The sequence below is a fragment of the Prionailurus bengalensis genome, chromosome F2 (assembly GCF_016509475.1).
Source record: "Prionailurus bengalensis isolate Pbe53 chromosome F2, Fcat_Pben_1.1_paternal_pri, whole genome shotgun sequence".
NCBI lineage: Eukaryota > Metazoa > Chordata > Mammalia > Carnivora > Felidae > Prionailurus > Prionailurus bengalensis.
Window position 1 is genome coordinate 11,689,848 of NC_057353.1, and position 13,536 is coordinate 11,703,383.

Sequence of the window (13,536 nt, forward strand, 5' to 3'; positions counted from 1 at the left end):
GAGAGAGAGAGAGAGAGGGAGACAGAATCTTAATCTGAGCCACCCAGGCGACCCTGTCATGTTCTTTAAACTCACAAGGAGACTGTGTCTTCTGCTAGGGCTGCTGTGACAAAACACCACAGTCTGGGTGGCTTAAACAGAACTCTGTTTCCTCACAGTTATGGAAGCTAGAAGTCCGAGTTCAAGGTGGCAGTCGGCAAGGTTGGTTTCTTCTGAAGTCTCTTTCCTTGGCTTGCAGATGACGGTCTTCTCACTGTGTCTTCACGTCTCCTTTGTGTGTGTCTGTGTCCTAATTTTCTCTTCTCATAAGGACACCAGTTATACTGGATTACGGCCCGTCCTACTGACCTCATTTTAACTCAGAAAGCTCTTTAAAGTCCCTATCTCCAGATACACTCATATTTTCAGGTACTGGGGTTTAGGGCTTCAACATATAACTTTTGGAGGACATAATTCAGCTCATAATAGAGACTTAGAGGGAAAGGATGAGAAAATCCATAGGTGCCTTCGATTCTAGGAACACATATGCCTTGGGGCCCACTGTTTGCAAAACACTACGAATCCAGCCTCTCACGCTGCCTGTCTCATCTGCCTCAGCTTTTGGGAGCTAGTCAGGTGGAGGTTCCAGCCTCTCAGAGTTTCCAGAACCTGCTCTTACATCTCCATCAACTCCTTCTTGAACCCTGCTGCCCCTACCTTGATATCCTACCCAGCCAACTCCGTACCTCCATCCATGTTCAGTGTCATTCTCGGTGCCCAGGAACATAAAACTCTTGTGCATAATATGCTGGCACCAAGGCTGAGCTCAACACTCAGCCAATATGGCTAAGCAACTTGGAAATAATCCATCCTCTTAATAGCTGATATAATTTTAGTACTTTATTTACTACAAACGTTGAATTTTGCCTTCAGTCCTCATGGAGAACAGCACTGACAACTCCCAGAAACATATTTGAAATGCCTCACATAGCATACACAGCTGACTAGAAGCGCTCTTAGTGCGCTGTGTCAGGGATGAGGAAAAATGGGGGTGAAACCGCTAATGCACAACTGAAGCTCTGGGGGTCTGCCCCAGAATCCCTGGCCCGCGTGACCTCTGATTTCGGACCCAGAGCCCTGTAATCCTCAGTCTGCTAATGACTCTGCAGAGGGTTTTGGCTTCTGTCTCGGTTTCCATGTCAGTGAAATCGGGATTAAAAAAATAGATTGTTCTCTTCCCCCCAAACTGCTGTAAAAGGGTGAGAATTATTAGATGGAACGCTGAAACAAACTTGGTGAAAGTCAAAATTGGTGAAATGGTACAATTTTAATTCTTAACTGCAAAAGCCGATTTTAATCCACTAAATTGGTAATTTTTGTTCCGGCAATGTCTACTGGTTCATGCTCATTACCGGATAAAGACTGAATGACTCCCGGAGTGGAACTTTGCCTTCAATCCCGTGAGAAGATTCAGATCTATGCTTTCGTCTTCACTGATTCTTCTCAGCTCTAGACTTCCACATTGTATAATGTAATATATGTGAGTGATTGTATACCCTTGGAACTAACAGAATCTTATATATCAATTATACCCCAATTTAAAAAAATCCATAGGGTATAACATGACCTTGGTCTTAACAAAAATTTATCATCAAGTTGCCGACATGGATGTACTTATTGTCCCACAACGACATACTTTCAACTGGCAAATTTCATGTTGTGTATATTTTGCCATGAATTTTAAGAATTTATCATCCAAAAAAAAAAAAAAGAGTTCAATGCTTTGTGATTTTACAGGTACTCAAGGAGCCAACTGTAGTATGAAACACGACCACCAGGGGACAGCATAGACCTGATTCTGCTTTAGACTTCACTAGGCTCTGGCAGTGGGTTTTCTCCTGTCACAAAGTGCCCACCCTTCCCCCCGGGAAAACCTCTCCGTGCTGTAGGATCTGGAAGTGCCCCCAGAGCAGCGGCCCAGATCCCCTGACAGCAGTCCTTGCCCCAAGCAGGACTCTAGCTCCTCCTTTGGCCTTGTGCCTTGCGGGGCGGGGGGAGCTGCTGTTGAGGCTGGTCCCAGGTAACAGGCGGGAGCGAGGACACCAGGCACCAGTATGGGCGTGCAGTATACAAGCATCAGAACCGACCGTGTCCCAGGCCTGCCTCTTTCCGAGGCATCAAGGAGGAGGCACCGGCTTGGGGGCGGGGAGGCAGCCTGGGGCAGGTGCATGAATAAGGTCCCCCAACCTTCAGGTCAGGAGAGAACAGGAGATCAGGTCGGCCTTAGAAAAGATTACTGGTAAAGAGCAGACAAGCATTGCGTGTTTACCTTATTTTGTATTTTCAGGGTGTCTTATCCTCACTCGTTCATTGTTAGCTCATAATTCTGAACCGTCACCCTCGTATTACAGATGGAAGAACGAAACTCGGGACCAGTACCCCGATCCCCCTTGTACCGTTTGTTGTGAGACACAGAAACCTTGTGAAAGCACATAACCTCTGATGAGAAAAGAAAACCCCAACCCAGGACCAAGGTAGGAAGATCGCGTTACAACACAGAAGCAGAAACTCAGCAACCCCCCCCCCCCACCCCCAACAACCACGACTCTGAATTTGTGCGGCAACCAGAATAACCTGTTCTGTCAAGCAAAGAGGAGGCCGGGCACCCGGCAGCCGGAGCCGGAGCCGGGGGACCCGAGGAAGCATCGCAGGGACAGATATGTGGTGACAGGGTCAGAGGGGCTGCAGCGGGCTCTTTGCTCCACTCCTCCTGCGGTTCCCACACATGGGCTTCCCATTCATCCCCGTGATTGATGCTCCTGGAGAGTCTGTCTGTGAGCTAATTCTGGGGGCTGACCTGTGTCGGCTGGGCAGGAGCGGGTAAGAGGACCGGTAGGTGAGAGCGGGCTATTCACAAGAGGGCAGCCTCTGCTGGAGCCGAGCACAGAGTTTGGCCGAAACTCAACACCTCTCAGAAGTACAGATTAGTCAAGAGGAAGAAAGGAGAAGGCATTGTGGAAGTTTTCAAGAAGGAGACAAAGATGCCTGTGTTTTGTGTCGCTCAGCTGCCTCGAGAAAATGTCCATTTGTTTTCTTTCCACTCCTCTTACATTTTAAGTGGAATCCACTGAATGTGTCTGTTCAGTGTTCCCAATTTCACCGTTCTCACTACACCTCATGTTGCCATTTTAATGAAGCATCATTTTCCCAGAGGGTGTGGGAACAAAACTTATTTAATGACCTCTCGGAGCAAACACTGGGTTCTTCAAATATTTCCCTGAATTAAGCCCCCTACCCCACGATTCACTTCCTTTTTAAAATACCGGTTTGCCAGTTTACTGCAAGCCAATAAACAGGGCTTTTCTTTGCTCTCCAGCCACAGAGTTCCTGTTGAGTCTCTGAGCCTGGGAAGTCCATGAGAAAGCCCAGACTCCCGGCCATTAGCCATGTACCCTGGGCGGGGGTCAGGGCACCGCAGCCGCGTGCTCGGAAACCTGAGCCACGTGCCCCGCACCCCGGCAGCACACAGATTTAGGGGACTCAACAGACCTGGGACGCCCCTGGAGATTATCTAGTCCGACCCCTCACTTTACAGATGAGGAAACTGAAGCTGGGGGCGGGGGGGGGAGGCATGCGGAGGCCACACAGGGTGTCACAGATACAAGGGCATAAGCCGGGTTGGCCCCATGTGGTTCCCAGGCCCCTGCTTCAGCATCGCTTCGAGTAATTGTGCACATGCAGATTTCTGAACCCCTTTCTAAACCCACTGAACTGGAATTTCAGGGGCGGGGGGGGTACTGGGAATGTATACCCTAACAACGCCCCACCACGGTGGTTGCGATCCACATGAACTCTGGAGGAGCATTAGTAGTAGAAAAAACGGGCTGAGAGTCAGATCTGGGTTTGAATCCCATCTCTGCTACTTGCCCCGCACATGTAACCAACTAACGTCTCTGAACTCTCTTTCTTTATCTGTACTTGGGGAGATCACTGTGGGGGCTATAAGGGACACACGCAGGCCCCAGGGTCTGGCACCATGGACTCAATCCGTGTCACCTGTCACCTAGAGATTGTTGGATCTGAGCCCCAGAGCCTCATTTACAGACCGTATGAGCTCGGGCACATTATTTGTGTCCCCTGAGCCTCAATTTCCTCCTCTGTAAGTGGACATAATAGTATCACCTCCTCCCAGGAATGTTGCAAAGGTTAACTGTAATATGTTGTAACAGCATCGACCCGGCATGAAACAAAACCACCTCTAGGTCTTTCAAATAGAATTCAAGGCAGGGATTTGGTTCCACACAAGGTGGAGGAGCTAGGGAGCCAGACAGAATAAAGAGACCATCTAGAGATTGGAGGCCGGGAGAATAAAGGAAGGTAGTGGCTGTACAGAGCCCAGAGGTCAGGTGGCTGGCAAGAGCTGGAACCATGGGGAGCAGGGCAGCTAACACCACCAAGGAGAGTTAGCTGCTGCTGGATATGGAGACAGCACCCAAGGCGGATGGGAAGGGGGGAGAGGACCTTGGCTCCTCTCCTCCCCTTTCCCGACAGTCCCCTGCCTGCACCTGTCCTTGCCCAGAAGAGGTAGAGGTCAGAAGACAGGGAAGCCTGGGAAGCATATTTCTGGAGGTACGCAGCAGAGAGTAAGTGTGGACACTGGCCCCACGGACGAACAAGCAAATGCCCGGCACACACGTGTGCAAACACTTACACCTCCCCAGACGTGACGAGGAGGCTTTCTATTGGTGCTTATCGTTGACGAAATGTAAGTGTTATCGACGAAATGTAACAGCCCGACGGGAAAGCTGTTAGTAAGAAAAGTATGCATTTGCGGGAAGCCTATGTTTCATTAGTCACGTAGAGGCATCGTTTCTCCAGGGCTGGTCACCCTGTGGAGGAAAAGTCCCAAAACCAGAGTCCCAGAAAAGGAACTTCAACTTCTCCACGTGTGAAAGCATGAATAAACACACTGTTTCATAGAGCACCATATGGGTGCAATGAGATCAGAGACAGGAAAGTACTATATACAGTTACAGTCTTATGCAGATATAGGACGTGTTTGCATTCTCGAAAAGGAGATACTTTCAAAACACAGGTGTCAAGGTCACCATGACCTAAGTTTGATGTACTTACTTTTTTTTTCCAACTGGTTTTTCAAGTTCATCGTTTTCTTTTCAGGAATTAAGAGAGAACACAGTTTGAGCAACTACTATTAAATGTATGGTTCAGTACTACCAAAGCAATGTTCTAGACAAAAGCTCACATGAGAACCAGTTAGCCAGTGGGATGGGCAACCTGTTCTGTAAAAAAAGGTTTTTTTCTAAATGTTTATTTATTTTTGAGACACAGAGAGAGAGAGAGAGAGAGAGAGAGCGAGCGAGCATGAGCGGGGGAGGGGCAGAGAGAGAGGGAGACACAGAATCCGAAGCAGGCTCCACGCCCTGAGCTGTCAGCACAGAGCTCGACGCAGAGCTCGAACTTGTGAACCTTGAGATCATGACCTGAACCGAAGTTGGACGCTTAACCTACCGACTTCAGCTCAGATCATGATTTGTGAGTTCGAGCCCCGCATCAGGCTCTCTGCTGTCCACGCGGAACCTGCTTCACATCCTCTGTCCCCGCCTCTCTTTCTACCCCTCCCCTGCTTGCGCTTTCTCTCTCTCTCTCGAAAATAAATAAGCATTAAAAGTAAAAAGAGGATTCTTACTTATCTTCACAAGCTTGACTCCAGATTTGCTATCTCCACTGATTAGGCTGGTAAAACAATGGCTACATGATAATATAATAAAATATATTGTCATCTTGAATCTTTTTGAGTACTTTGCATGCATTATAATTTAATTTACTATATAATCCTAATTCTCATGATGATTATTATTTCCGTTTCTCAGCTAGAAAATCGTCAATACTTAGAATGACCAATTAACTTGCTCAAGGTCCCCTGACTTGTCATCAGCAAAAGCCAAGATTTGGTTCCAGGTCTGGCTCAGTTCAAAACTGGCTGTTCTCGGCCTCCCTGCACCATTCGCCTTTGGGGTGCTGGCCACTGAAGGAAGTGACACAACCAACTACAGTGGAAAAAGCCCCCAAAGTAAGAGCAAGCATTCTAGATGGCCTGGCCCTAGCCAGTGCTATGTTCTCAACACAAAACGATAGGATTGGTTAGAAGGCAAACTTCGTAGCTGTAACGTGTGGTAAGTTTCATTAACTCCTGGTTACTTAACAGAGTTTTGGTAACAAAAATGTTACCATTTGGCACCGTATTTCTGCACAGCTCAGGACACTCATATCTGCACAATGAAATGCTATTCACCGCTGCTCTTTTAGTTTCTTGTGTGTTGGCTTATTAGTTCAAACCATCATGCTAGGCACTGTGAACTATTCTGACATGTACTATTCTTAATCTCCTTTTTAAAATCTTCAGTTTTCTCCCCCAAAGTACTCCATTTTCTACTCAGGCACGCATCATTTTGTTGGTTTTAACAAAGGCTGTGCTGGGCTGTGGCCGCACTGCCAGCACCCCCTCGAGTGTCATCACTCATGTAGCAGCTGGCAGAGTTTGTTCAGGGTTGGTGAGCCAGGCATGAGGCCAGGACCCAGGACCCAGTGAGCACAACGGTCAGGGTGGCCCAAGAGCCATGAGAGGCAGAGGGGAGAGTGTGGGGAAGTCTGGAAATGCAGCTGAGATGCAATTGGAGGCCCGAGCGGCACCCACGGGCCAGTCTGGGCTTATGGCGTCAGCTCAGGAGGGCTCCCGTGCGACTTCTGAAGGAGGAAAACCAAGTCCCAAATGTGCATGGCTTGCCACGTGCCAAGAAAGGTGAAGGCCAGCTGTCTGGATGGGAAAATTCCCAAGAAGGGCCTACAAGGAGATGCCAGGGATTGAAGGTCTTTGGAGTTGGTCAGAATGACCTCCAAACACTCATTTTCCCTGGACCACAATGTAGGAAGCTACACGGGCAACACTGAGGGACCATTCCCAAGAAAATGGAAAAAAGTTTGTCTCCAAAGAGTTAAACCAGCAAGTCTAGCCATAATGTAAGAGGTTAGTCATCTGGTTACTGCGAGAGACTGCTGAAATGCGTTCAGAAACACCCAAAACACCAATCAAAAGGACCAAAGAATTACCGCAGGAAGGCTGACTTGGGAGTGTGATGGCAATTGGGCTAAGAAGGAACTTAGCAACTCAGTCTCCCCATCAGGAGCATGACTGAAGTGGAAAGCTCACACACAGCGGGTAACTTTGAGGATCCAGAGGAGGGGATACCCACACAAGCTCTGCTGAAGGGAGGGGGGAGCGGCCCACAGACCCCAGCACTGCAATCAGTAGACTTGCACACACGTGGCTGCTGAAACTCCATGTGATTAATTGTCTACGTCAGACAACTTTCTCTCTTCGCTCTGATTCACGAGGAAATCTCCTATTTTAATTTTACTCCCCAAGGAGAACTGCCAAAAGAGAGATGATATGCTGATTATACTGACCCAAATATTTCAATCAAAGGGATGCTCGGAGCTCTCATTGCAAAATAACACTGGCCCTGTGATTTATACATCAGTCTCTTGTCACCTGGGTTAATGAGAGTCTGCCCCTGAGAGCTGGATCCACACCAAGTGTACTTAAAATTGAAATGTTTGAAGCTTCAAAGCGGAGAACCTGACCTGAGATAGTACAGAATCTACAGAAGTCAAGGCCAATTTAGGAGACCCGTGGACATTGACCCAACCAACCTTCCTTAATACTATCCCAACATTGCCACAGGCCACTGTTCACATTTAAACAGCAATAGTGAGTGTGCATGTGTCCGTTCGCCTCTAATGCTCCACAATGTAAAAGAGTTTTCCTCTAAAACTGGAAGAATTATTGTCTTGGACCAGATCTGTGTTGCAGGAAAGGATTCAAGGTCTTTGAACTGTAAGTAAGTTCAGTAGCTTTGGGCTTTAAATCATGAATGGTTTGGACACGTTGAGTCACAGAACAATCCGCACAATCTTCTTTGTCACTCCAACCACATAGCCTTCAGAGCCTCCCTTACGCACTTCTGGGATTTCTACCATTTCTTAGCAATTTCAACTGTATATACCAAAAAAATCAAAGAGCACTCTGGCCATAAACAACTAACCCACAATATTTGTTTTTACAATGGTGATATTCTAAAAGTTAAAAAGAAGGGGGGGGGGAGACATCACTGGAGACAAACCCATATGACCTTGTATAAAAGTTTTAAATTTCTCTGAAGGTAACTATCAAAATTAAAGTTGTAAAGACAAACCGATTAGAAAAATATTTGTAGCAAAAATGGCAGTAAAAGAAATGAAACATTTTATTAAAATGTATTCAAACTTGGGGCACCTGGGTGGCTCAGTGAGTTAAGCGTCTAACTTTGGCTCAGGTCATGATCTCATGGTTCCTGAGTTTGAGCCCACGTCAGATCCTCTGTCTCCCTCTCTCTGCTCCCCCCTGCTCACTCTCCCTCTCTCTTTCTCTCAAAAATACAATAAGCATTAAAAAAAATTCAGGGGCACCTGGGTGGCTCAGTTGGTTAAGGGTCTGACTTTGGCTCTGGTCATGATCTCACTGTTCATGGGTTCAAGCCCCGTGTCAGGCTCTGTGCTGACAGCTCCGAGCCTGGAGCCTGCTTCGGATTCTGTGTCTCCCTCTCTCTCTCTGCCCCTCCCCTGCTCACATGTGCTCTCTCTCTCTCTCTCTCAAAAACAAATAAACATTTAAAAAAACCTTTAAAAAAAATCTAAACTTCTTGGGGTGCCTAGGTGGCTCAGTTGGTTAAACATCTGACTCTTGATCTCAGCTCGGATCTTGATTTCAGAGATGTTGATCTCAGGGTCGTGAGTTTGGCCCCTGAAGCATCAGGCTTCATGCTGGGCATGGACCTTACTTAAAAAGAAAAACAAAAAATTCAAACTTTCTAATAAATAAGTAAAAGTGAAAAGAAAGAAATTATATTACCTATGTATTTATTTAAGATTTTATTTGTAAGTAATCTCTACACCCAACGTGGGGCTCAAACTCACAACCCTGAGATCAAGAATCGCACGTTCTACTGACTTACTATTACATATTATATACATGTATATATTTGATACATATTTAAAAGTAAGCAAGAGGGGTGCCTGGGTGGTTCAGCTGATGGAGTATCCAACTTCGGCTCCGGTTATGATCTCATGGGTTCGTGGGTTCAAGCCCCACATTGGGCTTGGCACTGACAGCGTGCTTCAGATTCTCTGTCTTCCTCTCTTACTGCCCCTCCCAGGTCATCCTCTCTCTCTCAAAAATAATCTTTAAAAAAATTATTTTTTAAGTAAACAAGAATTTGCCTAGCAAAAATGAAGTACAGTTGGGAAGAAAAATAAGATTCTCCCATGCTGCTGTTAACAGCACATATTTACACAACTCTTCTTGACTTCATTACGTGTCAAGAGTAACAGAATTGTATTGTTCAGCCATCAAAAAGAATGAAATCTTGCCATTTGCAATGATGTGGATGGAGCTAGAGTGTATTATGCTAAGCGAAATAAGTCAGTCAGAGGAAGACAAATACCATATGATTTCACTCGTATGTGGAATTTAAGAAACACAACAAATGAACATATGGGATGGGGAGAAAAGAGAGAGGGAAAGAAACCATAAGAGATTCTTAACGAAAGAGAAAAAACAAGGGTCGATGGAGGGAAGTGGGTGGGGGATGGGCTAGAAGGGTGATGGGCATTAAGGAGGGCACTTGTTGGGATGATCACTGGGTGTTATATGTAAGTGATGAATCACTGAATTCTACTCCTGAAACCAGTATTGCACTGTATGTTAACTAGCTAGAATTGAAACAAAAATTTAAAAAGAAAAAAAAGAGTCATGGAATCATTTACATTCTTTTACAACTAGTGTGACCTCAAGGTTTTTATCTTAAAGAAAAAATTTAAAGAAGCAAAAAGGTACATGCATTAACATAATAAGTTTAGTATTGCGTGTAATAGAAAAAATTGAGAACAACCTGAATTTTCACCAAGTGAGAAACAAGCAAGCTGTTTATGATGCACGACTTGGTTGAATGTGAGACAGTCATTTAAAATTGTAATGTTTAGGTCTGTGTAATATTTTGGGACAACGTTTAGAATATGCTAAACGAAGGTCTGAATATCTGATTTTAAGTATGTTACGACTCCAGCTACAAAAATGCATGAGCGTGTGAACGATGTCTGGGAGAGAAGAGGAAACAAGAAAGCTCTCGCGATGTACTAAATCCCAGCTCTCCTACATACTGGCTGCAAGACTCTGGGCATATTACTTAATGTCTCTGTGCCTCAGTTTTCCAGTCTGAGGATTAAATGGTATACAGATTAAATGAGTTATTATAAGTAAAGATGCTTTTAAAACTTTGTATTTCATGTGTAACACAAAATAAGTGTTGTACAAATGTTTATTATTGGTCAATACTCTTCATCATATTGTTACCATAGCCTTTATAATACATAAAAATTGGACCAGATAATTTTTTTAAAAATCCTTCTCTAATATGTATACGTGGTTGTCAAAACTTACTTTATTTCTATTAAGAATATCTCATAGTCGGGGCACCTGTTTGGCTCAGTCAGTTGACCATCTGACTTCGGCTCAGGTCATGAGTTCCAGCCCCACATCGGGCTCACTGCTGTCGGCACAGAGTCTGCTTCAGATCCTTTGTCCCCCTCTCTCTCTGTACCTCCCCTACTTGGGCTATCTCTCTCAAAAATAAATAGACATTAAAAAAAAAAAAAAGAAAGAAAGAATATCTCATAGTATCCTTAGGAACATTTCAGTTCAATGAACACGTGTTGCGTACCTGTCATGTACCCAGCATCATGTGGCCCCACCCCCATGGAGCTTACAGTCAGCGAAGGCATAAGGAGCCACACGGGTGTGACAGTCACGGTGGCCTCAGGCCTGCACACCACCTTCCCATCCCAAATTGCAAATACCACTCCGTGATTTCATTTTTTGTCACTGTTAATGCACCCTGAACATTTTCTTTACGTTTTATATCTATATAACTCATCTTAAGGTTTATAAAATCTGCCTCTGTGTTAAATGAGCTTTTTATTTTTACTAGATTCAAACAAATGTAGTAGTTTTAATGCCCTGTCAATATTTCACAACTGTCATTTCACAACTGTCATATATCATTTAGGTGTTAGCACCTAAAAAAAAAAGTGTGGTGTTTCAAAATATGTTTAAATCCCAATATTTTTTGTATCTTATCCTTTGAAATTAACATCGACTCTTCATTCTGTAAAGATACAGGGTATTTCCATCCTCCTTCAACATATTAAAAATATTTTCCCATATTTTCAATCATTCAGTAAAGGTTTATTGAGAATGTATTATTATTTTTTAATGCTTATTTATTTTTGAGAGAGAGAGTGTGTGTGAGCAGGGGAGGGGCAGAGAGGGAGGGAGACAAAGAATCTCAAGTGGGATCTGTGCTGACAACAGATAGCCTGAGGCAGGGCTCAAACTTACTGACCCTCAGATGATGACCTGAGCTGAAAGTCAGATGTTTAACCTACTCAGCCACCCAGGCAACCCGAGTATGTATTACATACCACACACACACACACACACACACACACACACACACACAGTGCTAGGCACTGTGGATAAGAAGAGAATTTCTCTCAAGGGGAGAAAACCTAATCACAATGCAAAGAATAAGAGTTACAATATTGTGTCCAGGGGCTGTGGAGCAAAGAGTAGGAACCCAAAGGAAAGCTTTCCGACTCATTCTGAAAAGATACACAACTCCTAGGAAAGAGTTCCAAAGAAGAAGTCATGGGAAGTCAGTCTTGAAGGACACTGGGTGATAGCTACACAGATAAAGCTGGAAGAGGCTTCCAAGAAAAGAGCACAGACTATGCAAAGGTAAAAAGGTGTAAGAGAGAATGGCATGTCCCCAAAATGCTTACGGTGGATGGAACAAAGCATGGATGGAGGGTGTTAAGTGAGCAATGAAACCAGAGGTTCCCCACAAATCCTGCTAAAGACACTGAGACTTATCCTTATGGGGAGGGAAAGCCATTAAAAGAATGTAGACCAAGGAATGAAATTTTCAGATTTTCATCTCCAAAGATCTATCTAATGATCATGCAGAAGACACTGCAAAAAGAGACCAGCCAAGGAGTGTGCCGAGCAGTAAAAAGGGAAGTTAAGAAGGCCTGAACTAAGATGTGACAGTGGAGAAGGAGGGATAGTGCATATATTTAAGACAATATGGACGACTAAGCTTAAAAAAGAAAAGCCACATTGGGGCGCCTGGGTGGCTCAGTCGGTTAAGTGTCTGACTTCAGCTCAGGCCACGATCTCGCGGTCCGTGAGTTCGAGCCCCACGTCGGGCTCTGGGCTGATGGCTTAGAGCCTGGAGCCTGCTTCCGGTTCTGGGTCTCCCTCTCTCTCTGCCCCTCCCCCGTTCATGCTCTGTCTCTCTCTGTCTCAAAAATAAATAAAAAACGTTGAAAATAAAAATTAAAAAAAAAAAGGCCACAACCTAAACTCTGTGCAAAACAAAACAATCGCTTAAATGCATGAAAGAGATCACAAGAAATCAAAGGACCACACTCAGTAAAAGTAAAGATAGAAAAGCCTGCAACTAACACAGATGACAAGGGAGCTACCCAGTCTTGATCAAAACTAGGTGGGAAAAAAATCCTTTTCTGAGAACTTGAAATGATGGGCCTCTGCCCTCACCTGGGTTTGTGGTTAAAATTTACACAATGCAAGGGTTCTGGAACACCAAGCCTAAGGAAATGGCATACAACATGGAGCACTATGGGGCAAGCCCTACATGAGTAAAAAAAATAATAAAGAAGACGAAAAAACAGAATAATAAGCTACCGTCAATATAGAAATTAGTACTACCTCTTGTAATACGTGTTGTATTTATACAGACCATCTCTGGATTACATCGATGTGTCCCAGGCTCAGGCTCAGTCTTCGGTCCCCATCTCCTCTCTAGTGATACTCTGTTGGTGATCCCACTGAGTCTCAAGGCTTGAAGAATCACCTATAAACCCATCACTGCTCACACTTCTCCCCCCATTTCCAGATGGGGATATTCAATGGCCAACTCACAATCTCCACTCAGATGCCTAAGAGACATCAAAAACCCAAACTTCTCTTACAATCCCCTCAAGCCTGGGCATCCTCGTGCTTCCCCCATTTTTATCGAGTTATTCAGTCCCAAAAACTTGGTACCATTCTTGACTCCACTCTTATTCTTAGATCTATTCATCAGAAAAGACTGCTGGAACTATCTTCAAGATGTATCCAGAATCCCACTTCTTTGGACCTCCTCAACAGCCACCCCCTGGGCAAAGCCATCACCAGAAGAATATCTGAATTGCTCACCAAGTCTCCAGCAGATGCCCCTGCTTCTACCATAGCACCCCCTACCCCAACTACACACACACACACACACACACACACGCACACACACACACACACACACACACACACACACACACACACACAGCCTAATTTACATTTAAAATCCAGAGTGATCCTTAAAAATA

General features: G+C 44.9%; 1 long non-coding RNA gene across 2 annotated transcripts in view; it reads right to left on the reverse strand.

The window, feature by feature from the left end:
* LOC122495442 overlaps positions 1-13,536 on the reverse strand; it is a 72,870-nt gene that overhangs the window by 6,270 nt on the left and 53,064 nt on the right. Inside the window, exon 4 of one of the 2 annotated variants that reach the window (XR_006300452.1) lies at positions 5,687-5,748. The exons of the other annotated variant lie outside the window; for it this stretch is intronic. This is a non-coding gene — a long non-coding RNA (uncharacterized LOC122495442). The remainder of the gene's footprint in view (positions 1-5,686; positions 5,749-13,536) is intronic. 2 annotated transcript variants of the gene reach the window in all.